We start from the raw sequence: 18,805 nt of genomic DNA, 5'->3' as shown, positions 1-18,805 counted from the left end.
GGGGTAGCGAGCCTCTATTGAGCAGTAAAACAAACTCTGCGTTTACAGTTGCTAAAAAACAACAAACCAAAGCTTCGTACTCACTCCGTCAAGGGTCCTGCCCCGCCCGTAAACCTATTTGGTCCCCGGCTGTCACAATGTGATGCTGGGGATCGAGGTATTTGTACTTCCGTGTAGCGCAGGAGAAATGCTGATTAAGATCAACGCCCCCATTCTATCGTCAAGGTGTCTAATTGAAGTGTGGGCGTATCCTGCCTGACGCGCTGGCCCTGTTTCTGGGGGATGTAGTTCGTAGTTTGTAAGATTGGAGTGCTACAATTGGTTACGCTATACAGACGACGTGTATAGTGTGTCAACAACAGAATGCTATGACGCGCTGGCGTACTGTGCATAGCGCACTAGCCCTCCTTCTGGGAGATGTAGTTTCTGGGTTATGGGTATTAAATGCAACGTAACATTGCGGGCTAAGGATAACGTATGCTCATTTATGTTTTATGAAGAAGAAACGTCATACAGCATAATTGAGTGCGCAGCATTGTACCTTTTTCAACATTAAAAATGTTGATATCCTCACCCATTTGGAGGGGGGGGTTGTCATATTTCAACACCCAGCGTTGTTCCCGTTCTAGAAGTCCTTTTTGCAGGTTGCTAGCGCCTTTCACTTTTTCAATTATGGTCTATCTAATATCTGTATCTTTATGTTGTTTCTCTTTGTAATGTGCTGTTAATTTGGTTGCTGTTACTGAAAGTCTTATTGTGCTTCTATGTTCACTGATTCGAACTTTAACATTCCGGATTGTCATGCCTATATATGTAAGATTACATGGGCATTTGATAAGGTAAACCACTGATTCTGAATGAAAGTTGGTGTGTGATCTTTGTTCCCCTGGGTGAGGCTCTGATTGATGTCTGTATCAGGTAATAGGTATGGACCCGCTAGTATAGCAGATGCAATGTCATCTGAGTAGCCAATCCCTAATGATTCCACCATGATTTAGTTGGGTGATCAATTGTGTGAGTGCTGTAGAGAATGATGTGCAGAGCTGTGAGAGGCTGTTAGTTACTCTGGTCCAGCGATGGTTCCAACAAAAGCTGGCAGGGAAAACCAATAAGACCCAGAAGAGGCGGTTTTAACCAGAGATATGGACACCCACAGATGTATCCATGGCCGGGCCCATTTGGCCCTGTCTCTTTTCACGGTCCACCGCAATACCCTACAGGAACTTACTACCAGCCGGATTTCAATCAGCATTTTTTAGGACAGGGCAGAAGAAGAGGCAAACGAGGAAGATGTGGGAGCAAGAGAATCCAGTGGGAAAACGACAGGACCCCAATCAATACACAGAGCCACTCCAGAGGCCAACAACAGCCAGCTCAATGAGGGACTAGTCGTCAACCTTACAGACGTTACTCTGACGGTGGATGAAATGGCAGTCCTAGAAAAGGGACTGGGTTTTGTCCTCACCACCTACCTGGACAAATTACGATACGAACTCGGCGAATTCTTCAGAAAAATCTGCTAAAAACTTTCTTTCTGGACAATGAGAGACCAGAAGATGATAACAGCCACACCAACCTAGGACCCAAGTTTACTTTCTTTCGTTCAGCCTCTATGATGCCTCCAGGGGTGCTAGCTTTTGAGGAAGCAGTGATAAAAGAAGTGGAATTACTACAACCAAAGAAAGACTCATTAAACAATCTGAGTAACAAGGAACGTACAGCCCTTGAAACTTTGAAAACCAGAACTGATATAATCATAAAACCGGCAGATATGGGCAGAGTGACCATAATTCAGAGCACAAATGCATACAGAACCGCCTGTCTTCATCTTTTGGCTGATACCAAATACTACAAAAAGATCAACAGGGACCGAACACAACGAATAAGGACCACAATATCTACATTGACGACAGATGCTCTTGAGAAAAAATGGATTACCAGGAAGGAGCATGACTTCCTTAACCAAGATGACCCAAGGATACCTCTGTTCTACACAATACCTAAGATTCATAATGACAAGATACCACCACCGGGCAGACCCATTGTATATGGAATTGGGTCCATTCTTGAACCTTTATCAAAGTATGCAGACTGGTTCCTTCGTCCTCTTGTTACACGCATAACATCATACGTACAAGATACGAAACATCTCTTCAATCTTCTGAGCAATATTGAATATGACCCAAAAGAGAACATCTGGTGTGCCTTGACGAAGAGGCACTCTATACCAGTATACCCCGGACAGAAAGCATTGAGGTAATGGTAGATATCCTCAAACAAGAAGAGTGGCAATGGGCGGCACCCATTGACTGGGTCATTACTTTAATACTCCTTGCACGAACCAAGAACTTTTTTAAGTTTGAGGATCAACTATACCTCCAGACCCACGGTACTTCGATGGGCAGTACTTTTGCTCCCAGCCTAGCCTGCCTGTATATGAGCCACTTTGAAGATCAACACATATGGACAACAAACCCTTACACAACCAACATATGTAAATGGTACAGGTACATTGGTGCTGTCCTTCTCATCTGGAGAGGTGATAGTTTCAGTCTTAACAATATTACCAACTGCATCAACAACCTAAATCCTCACCTTCATTTTACCACGAACATGAACAGAGAGCAAATCTCTTTTCTAGATATCAACCTAAAAGCAGCTGGCGGTACTTTGGTAAGCTCACTATATACCAGGCCTACAGCCATAAACATTCTGCTAAGATTTGACAGTGCGCACCCACGATTTGACAGTGCGCACCCACGCGCCCTTAGGGAAAATCTCCCAGTAGGTAAGTTCTTGAGGGTGCGTAGAAATTGCTCTGATCTCCAAGATTATAAAAGAGAAGCTGAAATCCTTACAACCAAACTCAGACAGAAAAGGTACCTGTAAAGATCATAGAGAAAGCGAAAAAAAGAGCGTGCAACACCCCAAGAGAGGCTGTGCTACAGCTCCATCAAAAAACCCAACCAGATCAAATAATCTGTGTCACCACATACAATTTTCCATCTAACGATATGAAAAAGATAATAAACAAAAAATAGCCCATACTTACATCTAACAAACTGCCCTATGGAAAAACCTATGTTTTCATTTAGGAAGATTAAAAGTCTGAGAGACACACTTGTTAACACTGATACATTTAATACCAAAAACAATAGTCAGTTCACACTATGGCACAATCCATGAGTTACTGGACATTATCCCTGCGGATCATGCGTAGTGTGCCCTTTTACAGAACACACCCAGAGCCTTCACCTGGGCCTACATCCCCATGGGGACAAAGATCACACACCAACTGTAATTCAGAATCAGTGGTTTACCTTATCAAATGCCCATGTAATCTTACATATATAGGCATGACAAGCCAGAAGGTTAAAGTTCGAATCAGTGAACATAGATGCACAATAAGACGTTCAGTAACACCAACCAAATTAACAGCACATTACAAAGAGAAACAACATAAAGACACAGATATTAGATGGACCATCATTGAAAAAGTGAAGGGCGCTAGCAACCTGCAAAAAAGACTTCTAGAACAGGAACAATGCTGGGTGTACCGCTTAAAAAACATACGAGAACGGCCTGAATGACTCCATACCATGGAGTCAACTTAACAAATAAATATTATGATATAGCCATCATTGTTTACATGGCCACACTAATATATAATTCTGAGATATGACAAAAACACACCCCCAGTAGGTGAGGATATCAACATATTTAATGTGGAAAAAAGTACAATGCTGGGCACTCCATTCTGCTGCATGATGTTTCTTCATCATGAAACATAAATGAGCATACGTAATCCTTAGAGCGCAATGTTACGTTGCATTTAATACCCATAACCCAGAAACTACATCTCCCAGAAGGAGGGCTAGTGCGCTATGCACAGTATGCCAACGCGTCATAGCATTCTGTTGTTAACACAATATACACGTCGTCTGTATAGCGTAACCAATTGTAGCACTCCAATCTTAAAAACTACGTACTACATCCCCCAGAAACAGGGCCAGCGCGTCAGGCAGGAAATGCCCACACTTCAATTTGACACCTTGACGATAGAAATGGGGCGTTGATCTTAATCAGCATTTCTCCCGCGCTACACGGAAGTACAAATACCTCGATTCCCGGCATCACATTGCAAAAGCCGAGGACCGGGACCAAATAGGTTTACGGGCGGGGCAGGACCCTAGATGGATTGAGTACGAAGCTTTGGTGTGTTGTTTTTTAACAACTGTAAACGCAGAGTTTGTTTTACTGCTCAATAGAGGCTCGCTACCCCAAACCCTTAACTTCAGTCTCTCGCTCACCCTTGTCTGACACATGGCCTTACCAATAGGGTTTGACTACAGGGCTACCTCATCATGCCTAGAGGTCCCCTGTGAAACGAACTGTCTCCGCAATTTGGGTAAGAAAGTATGTGTTTTTACGTCTGAATGGTAGCAGCACAGTGCAGTTTGTAGAGATTAACACGCGGTATTTACACTATGGAATGTACACGCACTGGCATACAGTTAGTGTCAGTATGCGAGCAAAATCACCACCGCACAATCATCTTCCACATAGACAATTTGTGTTACAGATAGAGATATGAGTGGCACAAGTTGGATGAGATTGAGAACATTTATTTGCACACTCACCTGACATTTAATCAATGTTTGGTCTCAGCCAATGCACAAACATGGGAAGTTACATTACGGAATTACCGGAATTAAATGTGCTCATCTAAAGTTGTGTGGTATCTGTCTCTGTTTTTGTACTTCACAGATGGAAAACCACCCATGACAGATAAATTATCTCTTATACTCACATAAGGAGCAGCTACTCTGCCCTTACTTTACTGACAGGATAGGGACTCCCCTCTCTCTGTTTTCCGAGGGTGGATGACCCTTGCCCTGAAGAAAGTCCAAGACCTTTACGCCTGACTCAGGACTGAAACATGTTGGCAATAGGGTCATAGGCCCATAATACTCCCATTGACCCGACTTTTAAGTATTTTTAACAACCTTGACAGATCCAAGAATAAAGGGAAAGCGGGGGTCTGTTTGAGGTTGTTTTTATCTTTAATCCCCCAGGTCTTCATTCATCACAAGAGCTCCCAACACTGTGGTTGAGCCCACTCCAACTTGTAGGCGTCGGAGTGACCCGATGATGAAGCATGACACCACTAGGGTGTGTGAGGGTAACTAAACAATAAGGAATTGCTTGCTTTCTCACCTCATGGTGGAGCTAGACATATATCCCCACACAAGATACTTCCATTTTCATAGTTAGGTTCTCTTTTGTCTGACCACATGCTGGCTTATAGGAGTATTTTATGTGATGTAATACTTTGATGTGGGAGGTTATACTCCAATCTAGGATCCTTTCTAACCTTCAGGCACTGGGAATTCTTCCCCACAGCCTTTTGTATACATAGGCCATTGAGTAGGTCATTGCCATATTCCAGACGCAAGAGTTGGAGTGCTTTAACAGCAGTCTGAAATCACTTTCTGGAAGAAATGGTTCAAGTTTCTTTAGAAGAGCGGGCTGGTACCAGGGTGTCTTTGTTTGGTCTCTTTTTTTGATCCTCAACAGAGAGATGGTTTACCAACAGAGCTATTCCATGTAATTGTTCATTAAAGTCTGAAGAACTCGATTGGGTGGTAGCATTGGTGAGACAAAAACCATAATTATTTTGTTCATATCTGTTAATTGTCTTGTGCTGGGCTTTCATATACGCCCTGGCTTGAGTTTTGTCAAATGCATCATTGGAACTCTTCAAATAGAAACCCAGATTATGCCTGCTTCTTTTTGCAGCTTCCACTTCCATAGTGAACAAATTTCAGATGCACTGTCAGACATATTGGGTTTTAAGTCACACTAGAACAACAGTATCATGTGCCCTGGTAAGGTTAGAGTGTAGGCTCTGCAGCGCGAGGTTGATGTCACTCAGTGATGGTGTATAGTTGCTGTGTGTGACAAAGGCATCTTTGAACTTGCATCTTAAATCTTTGAGTGAATGGAGTCGGCTAAGTACCTGGGTTATCAATCATGGTGGGATGGTCATGTTGGTTAGGTGCACGGTACCTAAATACTTATCCATCTGGAATTTAACCTTATTTCTGAAAAACCCAGATCCAAAGTAAAGTCTTGGGGAGTATTGTCCATAAACAAAAAGAAATCCCATACTTTGCCTGATGCCTAGTGAGAGGGGTTTAGGTCGTCTTCAGTAAAGGCTGTTATACACATGACTTGTGAGAATGGTCAACGATTTTGTTCTATTTTAAAGTATTTTCAAATAACTAAGAAGTTCACAATAGCTGTCTCTTGACCTTATGACCTTCTACATAATTGTCTCTGCTCCATGTAGCCAACAGTAACAGAGATGATTGAGGCAGGCCAGCCTTCAAGAACCTATTGTGATGTTCCATGACAAACAAATACATTGTGGTGACAACAGAATGATGATTACATTGCTTCACTGAAGCTAGATCTATAAATCAATGTTGGCAAATTATAGAGATCATGGGATGTAAATACAGCAAAAAAATTATCAGCAACATGTTGCAGAAATAGTTGGAAAGAGTTCACTTGTTTCAGTCTAAAGGATAAAACTTCAGCATGGATGCTCACTCAATGTTCACATTTTGTCTTGAGCTTCTATTGACATTAAAACACTGAGGAAAAGATAATCTACCAGCCATAATTTAAAAACATATACTGTTGTGGTGTCTTTTTTGCAATAAAATTACTATTTATGTGCCTCTTTTGCCTGCCATTTATGGTAACATGAAATATTTAAACCTCTCCCATTCAACATAACTAACAAACTAGTAACTTGAGGGGCTGGTGCTCCAGTTATTATATTTGTGTATCTTCATTCTTTGGATTGGTGAGGAGGTGTTCACTTTTCAGTTAATAAGGCTGTGGTTGAATTACATGTAATTTGACGTATCCAGTCCGACTTCGCCCAGGGACATTAACTGGTTGTTCTCTTTCCTCAGTGTTGCACCAAACCTATGGTTTAGCCAGTATCTGTCTGTGGCGGTGTTGGGTCTTTTTTTGCGAGGAATGATATTAATACCTTATCTCACTGATGCTTTCTGGGACTGTTCCTCAGGGTTTTAGTTGTTTCTCTATCTAAGGCTACACATTCGAATGTTGCCCGTGTTAGAACCCATCTTCTCCACTGGACTATCAAGGGAATCTCATATAATTTTGGGTTTGACGGATGGAAATTGGCCCAGTAAGCATCCCTCAGAAGTACCCAATTCTCTTCAACGCATTGTTGCCTTAAAGCGTTCCATGATTTCTACCTGGAACCAACCCAAATATAGGCGGCATTATACCATAAAGAAGAAGATCTCCACACCAAGCAAAGACATTGGTGCCACTCCTCCAAGGCCTGCAGGACGCCTCATCCAGTGTGCTTCATACTTCACACGTTTATGAGAACGTTAATAAACAAGTAGGCTGAAAAACATAACTTATTTCAAAATATACAACAATATTTTTAATTGTACTCCCTGGCTACAGTTGTGCTCGCCTAGTCCCCCCTCTGCCATCATTTGGTCTTCCTTCCCTTCTCTCCTTGTGGTATCTTAACCCCCTCCCCCACACTCTTAAAGTCTCCCCTGCATTGTTTTATCTCATCCTCTCCCTTTCTCTAGTTGAATAAAAGACGGAAGCATACATAGTGTAGAGAGCCACTCGGGCTCTCTCAAACAATGTTGCTGTGCACCCATGCAACCCACACCCCTCGGGTGGGCTCGTCCCGAGAGTATAAATAAAGGGTCCGGAGACCGATTGTGGTCTTCTGACCAAGAGTGAAAGTACTGCTCTATGTGTCATTATTGCCAGCGCAGCTGCGGCCTAGATGTCGAGGGCCCCGCCGCGCTACATTGGCGACGAGGCCAGTCGCACCCCACGCGTGTCCGCCTACCTCGAGTGCTGTCTGTCGGGGAGTGCGCGGTGCCCACCCGAGTTTTGCCTTGCTCCCGCTGGTGCCGAGTCGTAGCGGTGAATAGAACGCAGTGCCCACCCGCTGTGCTCCTAGCGGCTCTGCGTCCGGGACCGATGTGAGCCTGTCATCAGCCGAGGCCGCTGCGCGCCGCCAGCTTGAGCCCGCCCATGCGCCTCCCTGTCCTTCGGGAGCGTGTTCAGCCGGCAGGGCTTGTTGGTGCGCCGACCTTCAAAGGGGGGTAAGTGCTTGCTGTCCTGCCCACACGCTGATCCTCACGCGCGGTGGTCCCGGCGCCTGCCCCTCTTCTGTGCCTGAACTGGGGTGGCAGAGTGAGCTAAAGAACGGTGATGGATTAAACCCAAATCTTTTGACTGGGTGTGAGTGTTTGGTTGGTTCAGATGCTCTGTCCATCACCACCCCCTTTTGTACCGCCCCTCCTCTGTGCCAGCACCAATCTAGGCCTGCAGGCCTCAGCCTTCCTCACGCCAGCCTCTGAGCAGCGAGGGCCTGAGCCTGGGGCTGCCCCGTCCGCTGCCTGCGCCCACGGCCGCTCTGTCTGCCCCAGCACGCTCCCTCCCACTCTGCAAGATCTTCGCAGAGGAGGCCCGAGCAGCTACACGTTTGGGAAGTCGTGGAGGGAGTGCCTGCCTGACTCTCCAACAAGCACTGGCAGCTGCAAGAGTGACATTTCAAAGGAAAAAAAAACAACATGAGGGAGTACTAGATCATCAAACGCCACCTTTTGCCTCACCTCATCGGGGGACTGGAGCCTGCTCACGCTCCAACACCTCCCCAAACAGCACGGCAGGCTGTTGGAAGTACCGACGGAGAGAGCGGTGCTTCATATCCCTGAGCTGTTTGCCAGGTGAGGCGAGGCCTTTCCCCTCACAAAATTGATGAGGAAAACTGTAAGTGAACAAGTGACTTTCAGCATTAGTGTTCACTTAAGTCCTAGTGTCAATTTTCATCTTTTTCACATATAAGCAGTAGCAATTTAGTTTATGGGTCCTGAGGAAGCGGCAGGTACATATTTCGACCGTGTAAGTCCGCAGAAACATGTCGACCAGATTACCCAGTCAGAAGGTATTTGTTTGAAACATCTGACTTTATTGCACTCTATTGATTTTATATTTGGAAGGGCATGGCTCCAGAATAAAGTTACATTGCATGCTCCATCCAATTTTATTCTGAACACTCTCACTGTTTTTCACTAAATCACCTATGCACTGCTTTCAGTTACAACTATAACAACAATCACCAGACATCTGTCTCCTCTCTTTGTTTATGGAGATAGACAATGGGCTACCTACTGTGAAGTAGACCAAATGATGTACTGGGCGGTACGAATCGTGTAACTGATTGACATTTTTCACAGTGGATTTTTGTCCAGTAGTCTGCCTCCAAAGTAATTCTTGAAGCAGATATTCGGCCAGTTTTTACACACATAGTTTTGCTTGAGACCCACAGTTATTCGTTGTTTTCTCATAAGTTTCTAGGGGGATAATCACTGTGCTTGGTCGTTAAACTGCCCCTTGAACCCTCCTTCAATTGTATATATGCATAGCTGCAAGAGTGACATTTCAAAGGAAAAAAAACAACATGAGGGAGTACTAGATCATCAAACGCCACCTTTTGCCTCACCTCATCGGGGGACTGGAGCCTGCTCACGCTCCAATACCCCCACAGAAGTGTGCAAGAGGGCAGACCACGCCCCACCTACAATCACAAGCAGCCACCACAGGGTCAGAGTACCAGGGACACCTACTGAGACAAACACCCCTGAGCTGCATGTCTGCACGCAAGCCGTGCCCCTGCGCCCTTGCACTACTGCCCAGCGGCAATGAGCAATCTGGTGGCAACAGGTACTGCCGCCCAGCAAGATGGAGGACGCAATCTAGCCGCTGGTGTCAACCCGCCACCACCAGTGCACACGCACACTGCAGTTGCACCGCTACCCCCATTTAGTGAAGCCTCAGACCCTGCCACTGCCGCGCCAAGGTGGAAGGCTTGGGTCGTACGACTCAACCACTACTTCAAGGGGACAAGGGAGACGGACGGCACCGTGAACTGGTCACTCCTCATCCACTACGGGGCGCGGAAATCTATGATCTGTTCGAGACGCTTCCCAACACCGGAGAGGAGGACGACTACAAGGAGGCGGTCGCTGTGCTCAACAGACACTTCGACCCACAGCTCAACCACGACTTTGAGAAGTTCAAGTTTAAGAGGGCGTGGCAGACTGATGCCGAATCCGTCGATATGTTCTATGCACGACTAGGCCGGTTGGCGAGCACATGCCCCTTTACGGACAAGCAAGACGAAATCCGTGACCAGATTATCGTGGGTTGCCGCTCAAAACTCCTGAGGAAGCTAATCCTTTGGCAAGCCGGAATCTCGCTGGACGAGATCCTGCTGCTAGCCCGCTCCCACTAACTGTCGGACGCCAGGGCCGAAGAGATGGAGACCGCCCTACATACACCGGTAGCCGCGACGCAGGCGTCCAGGCACCCGCCGGTCAAGGAGGAGAAGATAGACGCAGTCCAAAGATGCCCCACAACGCCTTGCCAGGCGCCCAGACCCCCACCAGGTGGATCGTGTGGCTACTGTGGTGAGGATCACCCCCCAATGGCCGTCTGCGGGGCAAAAGGAAAAACGTGCTCTCGCTGTGGAAAGCTAAACCACTATGCGAAAGTATGCCGCATGGGTGGTTCCGATCAACAGCGCCAAGATCCAGAAGCATGTCCCAGCGTGTTCGCCAAATCTCCCTTGCCGACCCACAGCCAGTGCCGGATGACCAACCACAAAAACGACGCCCCATGTATGAGGACGAGGACTAAGCATGGGAGAATTTAGCGAATTCGCGATTCGCGAACCGCAAAATTTGTGAATTTGTGTGAATTTTTATATTTTTGCGTGTTCGCGGGGCGCTTTGCGTGTTCGCGGGGCGTTTTGGCATGTTCGCGGGGCGCTTTGCGTGTTCGCGGGTTTTTTTTTGGGCGAGACCGTGATGCGCCCTCTGGTTCATCACTGCCACCCTCTCGTTTTTTATGCCCTTCTGCCCTCTGTACCACTCGTTTTTGTGCCTTTCTGCCCTCTGCCCCACTCGTGTTTGTGCCCTTTTGCCCTCTGCCCAACTCGTTTTTGTGGTCTTCTGCCCTCTGCCCCACTCGTTTCTGCCCTCTGTCCCACTCGTTTTTGTGCTCTTCTGCCCTCTGACCAACTCGTTTTTGTGGTCTTCTGCCCTCTGCCCCACTCGTTTCTGCCCTCTGCCCAACTTGTTTTTGTGGTCTTCTGCCCTCTGCCCCACTCGGGGGGGGTCTTCTGTGCGTCTTCAAGTGCCTCCTGTGTGTATAAATGGTCAGAGACCGATCAGAGCAGCAGATGACGAGAAATAAGCTCCTGGTCACAGGAACCGCACGAGGATTGCGCTCGTGAAAGTCAAGGATACAAAGGCCTCTATCCAGCATCACAGCTGATTTTCGACGGTAGATTTGGGAAGAAGGCACACCTGCCCAGCCTCGACGACGCTCACGATTGTTTTTGGGCTGATGAATGCGTCACTGAATTGAGCTTCAACTAGTTCCAGCGACTATGTGTGTGTTACACTATGCAATCGCGCCCAAGGGCGCAGGGGTCCCTTGAGTGAGCTGTCCATCATAGTGGGTAAATGGCGGGAAGACTGTGCACACCGTGAGTGTGTGGGCGGGGCTTCCATGCGAGTTCACATGCCTCTTGTGTGTATAAAAGGTCAGAGAAAGATCAGAGCAGCAGATGAAGAGAAAGAAGCTCCTGGTCACAGGAACAGCACGGGGATTGCCCTCGTGAAAGTTAAGGATGCAAAGGCCTCTATCCAGCATCACAGCTGATTTCCGACTGTAGATTTGGGAAGGAAGCACACCTGCCCAGCCTCCTCAACGCTCACGATTGTTTTTGGGCTGATGAATGCGTCACTGAATTGAGCTTCAACTAGTTCCAGCGACCATGTGTGTGTTACTATGCAATCGTGCCGAAGGGCGCAGGGGTCCCTTGAGTGAGCTGTCCATCATCCTGCTCAAGCACCTGCTTTATTTTATCTATTAGTGCTTCCTATTGAAGCTAACTTAGTAACTATTTTAGGATGGCGCTGGCAGCTTGCCGGCGCCATCCTAAAATAGTTACAACAACTTCAAGCTTGAAGGCTTGAACTTTTGCCCCCCGGATCCGCCGCTCGCGGATTTGCGGTAAATTCGCGGGAGTTCGCGGACTGCGAATTTACCGAAAATCCGCAAAATCCACGAGCGGAACGGATTTTGTGCTCATGGTTAACGAGGACAACTGGGGCATCCGTCAACGTGATGGACTCCGACCAGTATGAGCGCCTCTCACTGAGATCTCCTCTTGCGCCATCCACGGCACGGATCTATACTTATGGAGGAACGGACCCGCTCCCTCTCCGTGGCGTCATTCAGACCACCGTTGCAACTGGAAGCTACTCCACTGAGGCGAAGTTCCACATCACTGAGGGAAAGAAGGGAACTTTGCTCAGCTTACAACAGAAAGGGAGAAAACTGGTCAAACTACAACAAGACTAAGAATCTAGAAAAACAATGAATTAAGTATGAAGACAATGTGAATTCAGCTCCACCATGTTGAGATGAATCCCATCAGCCCACCACACTGGTGGAGTATCATCATCTAGGAATAAGATAAGCAAATCCAGTTCAGCACACCCCTAACTCGGGGGAACCTGCTCGCACTGTATTCAAGAGACGACTGGTCTGCCTAAGTATGATCTCAAAAAAGTGGTGCTGAAAAAAGTTTTTTTGCAGTGCAGAACTAAGTGAAATTTAAAAATGGCTACTGGTAAACACAACCGTATTTTATTAAGTGTTAAACAGGTGCCAAGACTAAAAAGGGGAAAGACTGATAGTTCGAAAAAATAACTATCTCATAGCAATAGGATAAGGGTCGACATGTTTCAGCCAAATAGGTATTTATAACCTGGCTTTCGTCAGGACCTAGCATGAAAAACGCTACTGCAATAATATTGAGAAAATTTGCAAAACTATACATGAAAATTATAAATCATTGTTACGATACACCCTACCAAAACCTGGTGGACAATGCTCTGTCCTAGTATCCAGTAGATGTAGGGTGCCCATCCATTCCTGCAATAACAATGATAACAATAAAAATTATATGTGATTGCAATACTAGCTCTTAGTCTCAATGTATATCTCTACTGTAGAAACAATGACAGAAGAAAAATAATATCCCCTAAGGTGGATACATGTAGTATGCTGAGCAAACGTTCTACTGACACTATAAATGTACTCACCCAGCTTTGTTTGGGAGTAGACCTCACCTCACCCGGCAACTGCTCAGTAGTGGAGGCCCGCTCTATATGGGGTAGAAGGAACACACCCTCATCAGTTCTATGTGTGTTCTCTTTGCCTAAAACACCTTATTGTTGAGGTCTACTCCCACACAAAGCTGGGTGAATACATTTATAGTGTCAGTAGAACGTTTGCTCAGCATACTACATGTATCCACCTTAGGCTTATCTTATTCCCAGATGACGATGCTCCGCCAGTGTGGTGGGCTGATGGGATTCATCTCAACATGGTGGAGCTGAATTCACATTGTCTTCACACTTAATTCATTGTTTTTCTAGATTCTTAGTCTCGTTATAGTTTGACCAGTGTTCTCCCTTTCTGTTGTATGCCTAGTGTTTTGGGGGTTTGGAGACTATTGGTCATTAAAAATAATCCCCTTGGACCCTCCTTTGTATTGGTGTATATTAGTAACTTTGCTCAGCTGCCAACGGCCGAAGACCTCGGGCTTGTCTTCTTCGCTAACCAAGTTCATGAATCCCATGCGGAGGCTATGTTAAAGGAGTTTCCAACTCTCCTTGAAGGACTAGGGAAGATCAAGGGCAAGAGGTTCAAGCTCCACATTGACCCCTCAGTGCGGCTTGTGGCCCTCTGGCACCGTAGAGTACCTTTCAATTTACGCCCGCAAGTGGAGGAGGAGCTGAGGAAGCTCGAAGAGCTAGGGGTAATCGAGAAGGTCTCTGGGCCTACCCCATGGGTGTCTCCACTAGTCGTGGCACACAAGCCCAAGCAAACCGGGGCCATTCGACTCAGTGTCGACATGAGACTGCCAAACACCGCTATGAAGAGGGAACGCCACATCACCCCCACAATGGACGACATCGTAGCCGATTTAAATGAAGCGAAGTGGTTCTCCAAGCTAGACCTGAACGCTGGCTACCATCAGCTGGAAATGGAGCCGGAAAGCCGGTACATTACCACCTTTTCAAAGCATGTGGGCCTACGCCGATACAAGAGGCTCAGCTTTGGAGTATCCTCAGTCGCCGAAGTCTTCCAAAATGCCATCCAGGAAGCACTGTCGGGCTGCATGGAGTGATCAACCTCAGCGACGATATCCTCGTATACTCAAACACGCTCGAGGAACATCACTCGCACATCCGGGCCACTCTGAAAAGATTGGCGGACTGTGGGCTAACCCTGCACAGGTCCAAATGCTCATTCTATCAAGAGAGCGTGGACTTATTTGGCTACACGTTCACCCGAGAGGGACTCCTGGTGGATCCAAAGAAGACCGAAGCCATCCGGACAGCCAGCACGCCTCGAAACCCCACGGAGGTGAGGAGCTTCCTTGGCATGGCCACGTACTGTGGACACTTCATCCCCAACCTTGCAGCCATGTCCGAGCCACTGCGCGTCCTCAAGCGTCACGACCACAAGTGGGAGTGGACGCTGGCGGCCAACAAAGCGTTCCAGGACATCAAGGCAAGTCTGCTGGACAAGACCGTGATGGCCTACTTCCATCCACGACGCCAAACGGAACTGGTCGTCGATGCCAGCCCTGTGGGCCTAGGGGCGGTCCTTCTCCAGGAACATGACCCGGAAGTGTGGAAGCCAGTTGCCTACGCCAACAAAGCTCTCCCTGACACCGAGACCAGGTACGCTCAGATCGAGGGAGGCGTTGGCGATCAAGTGGGCATGCCAGCACTTCCGCCTGTATCTGTGCGGCCAAGAGTTCAGCGTCGTGACCGACCACAAGCTACTCCCGCTGTTTGCGGGCTCATCCCGGCTAGCGCACCCAAGGATCGAACGATGGGCGGTGCAGTTGCAAGGCTACAACTTCAAAGTGGTTTTCTGCCCAGGCGCGCACAACCTTGCAGATTACCTGTCTCGCCACCCGGAATCCCTGACGTCATCCAACCCTTCTGCGGACGTATGCAGTACTGAGGCGTTTGTCCACATGGTGTCTCAAGAGGCACTTGCAGAAATCGGCCAAGCCACCCAAGAAGACCCCACGCTCTCCCGAGTTCGAGGAGCCCTGGAGAACAATGGCTGGGCCCACTTCATGGACGATGCTCGCGTCCTCCGGCCAGAGGTCAGCCATGCCCGCCAACAACTGTGGCAAGTCCGGAGCGAGGCAGGAGTGGTTTTGAGAGGACGTCTGATCGTGATCTCGGAGAAACTCCAGAGAAGAATCCCTGCGCTCGCCCACGTTGGCCACCAAGGAATGACCGAGACCAATGGCCGGGCTGCGAGACAAGGTCTGGTTTCCGGCGATGGATTCCATGGTCGAGGAGATGGTAAGGCTATGCCATGCCTGCACAATCACCAGGGGGGACCCAGCTCCGGCACTGGTGATCACGGAAGAACCGAGCAATACTTCCTGGACGCACCTCAGTATAGACTTCGGGAGTTTTCCAGATGGACGGCACATGCTGGTCGTGCTCAATTCTTTCTTGAAGTTCCCCATTGTTGAAGTGGTGGCATCAACAGCTTTTACCCACGTAAAGAGAGTCCTTTGCAATGATGGGACTGCCTGAAGAAGTCAAGTCCGACAATAGACTCGCCTTCCAGGGGCGGGAGTTCCAGAAGTATCTTGAGAATCTGGCGGTGCGTCACAGGAAGATCACCCCGCTATGGCCCCAAGCGAACGGGGAAGTAGAGAGACTGATGAGGACAATCAACCGTGCCTTGCGCATCGCACTGGATAATGAAAAAGATCCTGAATCAGCCCTCGACCAATTCCTCGGTGCATACCTTCAGACTCCTCATAGCACCACTAAGTGTGCTCCGGCTCATCTCCTGTTCAAGCGAGCCCCAGGAGACAATATCCCTTCAGACCCGACATGGGTGCCCGTGGAGCAGGATGATGCTGCTGTCCAGGCTAGGAGGGAGACGACAAACCGGAAGGCGAGTGAAGCTCGATGAGCCCAAAAACCTCCGCTAAGAGTGGGAGACCAGGTGGTAATCAAAGACCGATACCCTGGGTGGAAGTTCCGGACGCTCTCGAGCCAGAAGCGTGGGTCGTGGTCAGTGTTCAAGAGACCATGGTCACTGCTCAAAGGGGACAACAGTCTGTCACGAGGAATGCATCCAGCTTCAAGAAGGGCCCGGAAACAGAAGTGGACCCCGAGACGTCTGGTTCTCAGGACCCTTTGCTGGACTCCTCTCCCCCTGCATCACCCAACATGAGGAGCGCCTCACCGGAATAGCCGAAACAAGCTAGTCAAAGGAATGCTGACAGTGCCCGGTCGACCAGTCCGGCCATGACTGCAGAGTCGGTGACGGGGGCCCAGGCTGGGGTTGCAACATCTCCCTGTGCCCTGAGCCAGAAATATGGTCTCCGGCCGAATCCGGTGCCGAGTCAGGGGCTGAGGGATTTCGCATGTATCTCCCCATGAACTGAGAGAACTTGATGGTATCGAACAAAAAGAAAGGAGGGATGTAGAGAGCCACCCGGGCTCTCACAAACAATGTTGCTGTGCACCCATGCATCCCCACACCCCTCGGGCGAGCTCGTCCTGAGGGTATAAATAAAGAGGCCAGAGACCACTCGGGATCTTCCGGCCAAGAGTGAAAGTACTGCTCTATGTGTCATTATTTCCAGCGCAGCTGCGGCCTAGATGTCCAGGACCCTGCCGCGCTACACATAGGTTGTGTGAGCATGCAAGATATATATATATACTTGGATTGAATTGGGTACACACAAAATATATTACAGTGTGACTCTCATTCTGCATGTTTACTGAATGTACAGTTTAGGGGCGTGTAGGAGTAAAGCTAGAACGTGGTAAACACACTACAAAGCTAGCTGACCAATATGGACTGCCAGGTGGCATTGTTGAGGCAGGCAGCTGGACACTGTGAAGGACAAGTCCTGCGCCACGAAAAGCTCCATTGAAAAGAAGCATTCCATAGTATTGGCTCTCTAGACATAACATTTGCTCTGCCCGATCTCTTCTCTTGTCCCTGACTCTCTGCCCTTATACTGCCCACTTCTTTTCTAGTAATGTGATGTTTACCAGTTATTCCATCTAAAATGTGGCTGGGAAGCTTTCCCTTCCCTTCCCTCCACCCCACCCCAACCCTCCTGCCTCCAGGACAAAGCCGTAGAAAACATGTGATACTGGTGGATTTCCGCCTTAAAAGGTCTATTTGAAAACTTTAAATGATAGCAAATGAGGAGGTATTTGTTGTTGAAGGCACAAATAATTCGGTTTAGAAGTGGAATGGGTCAAAGGTAGTTTAAAGTGAAAGTTCAGAAAGAAATTCCAATATCTTAAGTCCGTGGAACTAAAAGAAGTGCCATGCTATATATATAGACTTCTACTTACCGAGATTGGGCCTTCTGCCACCGCCTCCCTAAAAAAATTATATTTCTGACAATTAAAAATCATGTATTTAAAACCAAGGCGGAACATTCAGGTGATGCTTTGTCATGGTGCAGTTACCCAGATAGCAATCCGAAGATCTTTTACCAGATGACACGCATGACCCACAATAGGATGTCCCTGTCTGCATGCAAGTGTGTTTCCATGTGCACTCTGGGATACTGTACATATTTACTCATTCCCAGCCTCTTGGGTTTCCATGAATATCTAATGGTTATCCACAACTCTACATGATTCTTTTAAGGACCATGAAATTGCTTGGAAGCTGAGTGCAGAGTCTATTCCATTGTAATTAAATGTTGCTTTCATTATACCTTGAAATATGGCGTAAACTGAGCTGCATTGTTTTTTCAATCTAATGCTGAAAGTTGATCGGCAAAGAGAACCGGGCCTTCCTTCTACCACTAGGAAGCCTTTTAGAACCTATGTGTGCTCAATAGAGTATATTTTGGTTAATTTATTCTTTCAGTTATTCACCCACAGATGCATTAATATTCAGTTGTAGTCTGGAATATAGTCAAAATATTGAGGACAAAAATATTGAAAGGTAAATGCATATAGGTAGGTATAGCTTTATTATTCTTAACTGCACCTCTACGTACCTTGAAAAATATATATATATATATATATATATAATTGTAATCAAGGTACACATATGTGGAGATCCACACCATGACATTCTCATCTATTTGTCTTTCTTGCTCAATGCTGGATTCAAGTTCTCATTAATATCCTCTTCATTAAGACATTACCAGTTTGCCAGCTTGGCAGGCACGCCGTGCCAGGCCTGTAACCCCCTGGCTGGAGGCTCATTTGTGGTAGGGCCTCTGCATCATCTAAGCAGTCAATGTCTAATCTACCATCTACCTCTGCCCTATAGATCTGTGTGCAGCACACTTGGCCACCAAAGGTATTATCTTCTGTCTCTTTAAAATCCTGTGCTTTGGGGAAATACTGCGACAGTACTGATACTTGTCATTCTTTGCGATAACTAGTGCTTATTCATAGTTTGTTGGTTAGGATTGCTTACATTGTCAAATATTAATTGTGCAGGTGTGCTCAGGCAATAAGTGTCTCTTCTTCTGCTGCAGGTCCAGTGCCAACGCACCGTAAGACTCACTTACTCCATGTTTCTGAATCCCAATGGGAGGCACACCCAT

At 47.3% G+C, this 18,805-nt stretch overlaps 1 long non-coding RNA gene across 5 annotated transcripts in view; it reads right to left on the bottom strand.

Moving 5' to 3' along the window:
- The window catches only part of LOC144768736 (uncharacterized), a 152,081-nt gene that overhangs the window by 73,391 nt on the left and 59,885 nt on the right, over positions 1 to 18,805 (bottom strand). The window contains exon 6 of one of the 5 annotated variants that reach the window (XR_013598620.1): positions 17,589 to 17,616. The exons of the other annotated variants lie outside the window; for them this stretch is intronic. This is a non-coding gene — a long non-coding RNA (uncharacterized LOC144768736). The remainder of the gene's footprint in view (positions 1 to 17,588; positions 17,617 to 18,805) is intronic. 5 annotated transcript variants of the gene reach the window in all.

This window comes from Lissotriton helveticus, chromosome 7 (assembly GCF_964261635.1).
Source record: "Lissotriton helveticus chromosome 7, aLisHel1.1, whole genome shotgun sequence".
Classification (NCBI taxonomy): Eukaryota; Metazoa; Chordata; class Amphibia; order Caudata; family Salamandridae; genus Lissotriton; species Lissotriton helveticus.
This window is presented reverse-complemented; position numbering and strand designations above follow the sequence as displayed.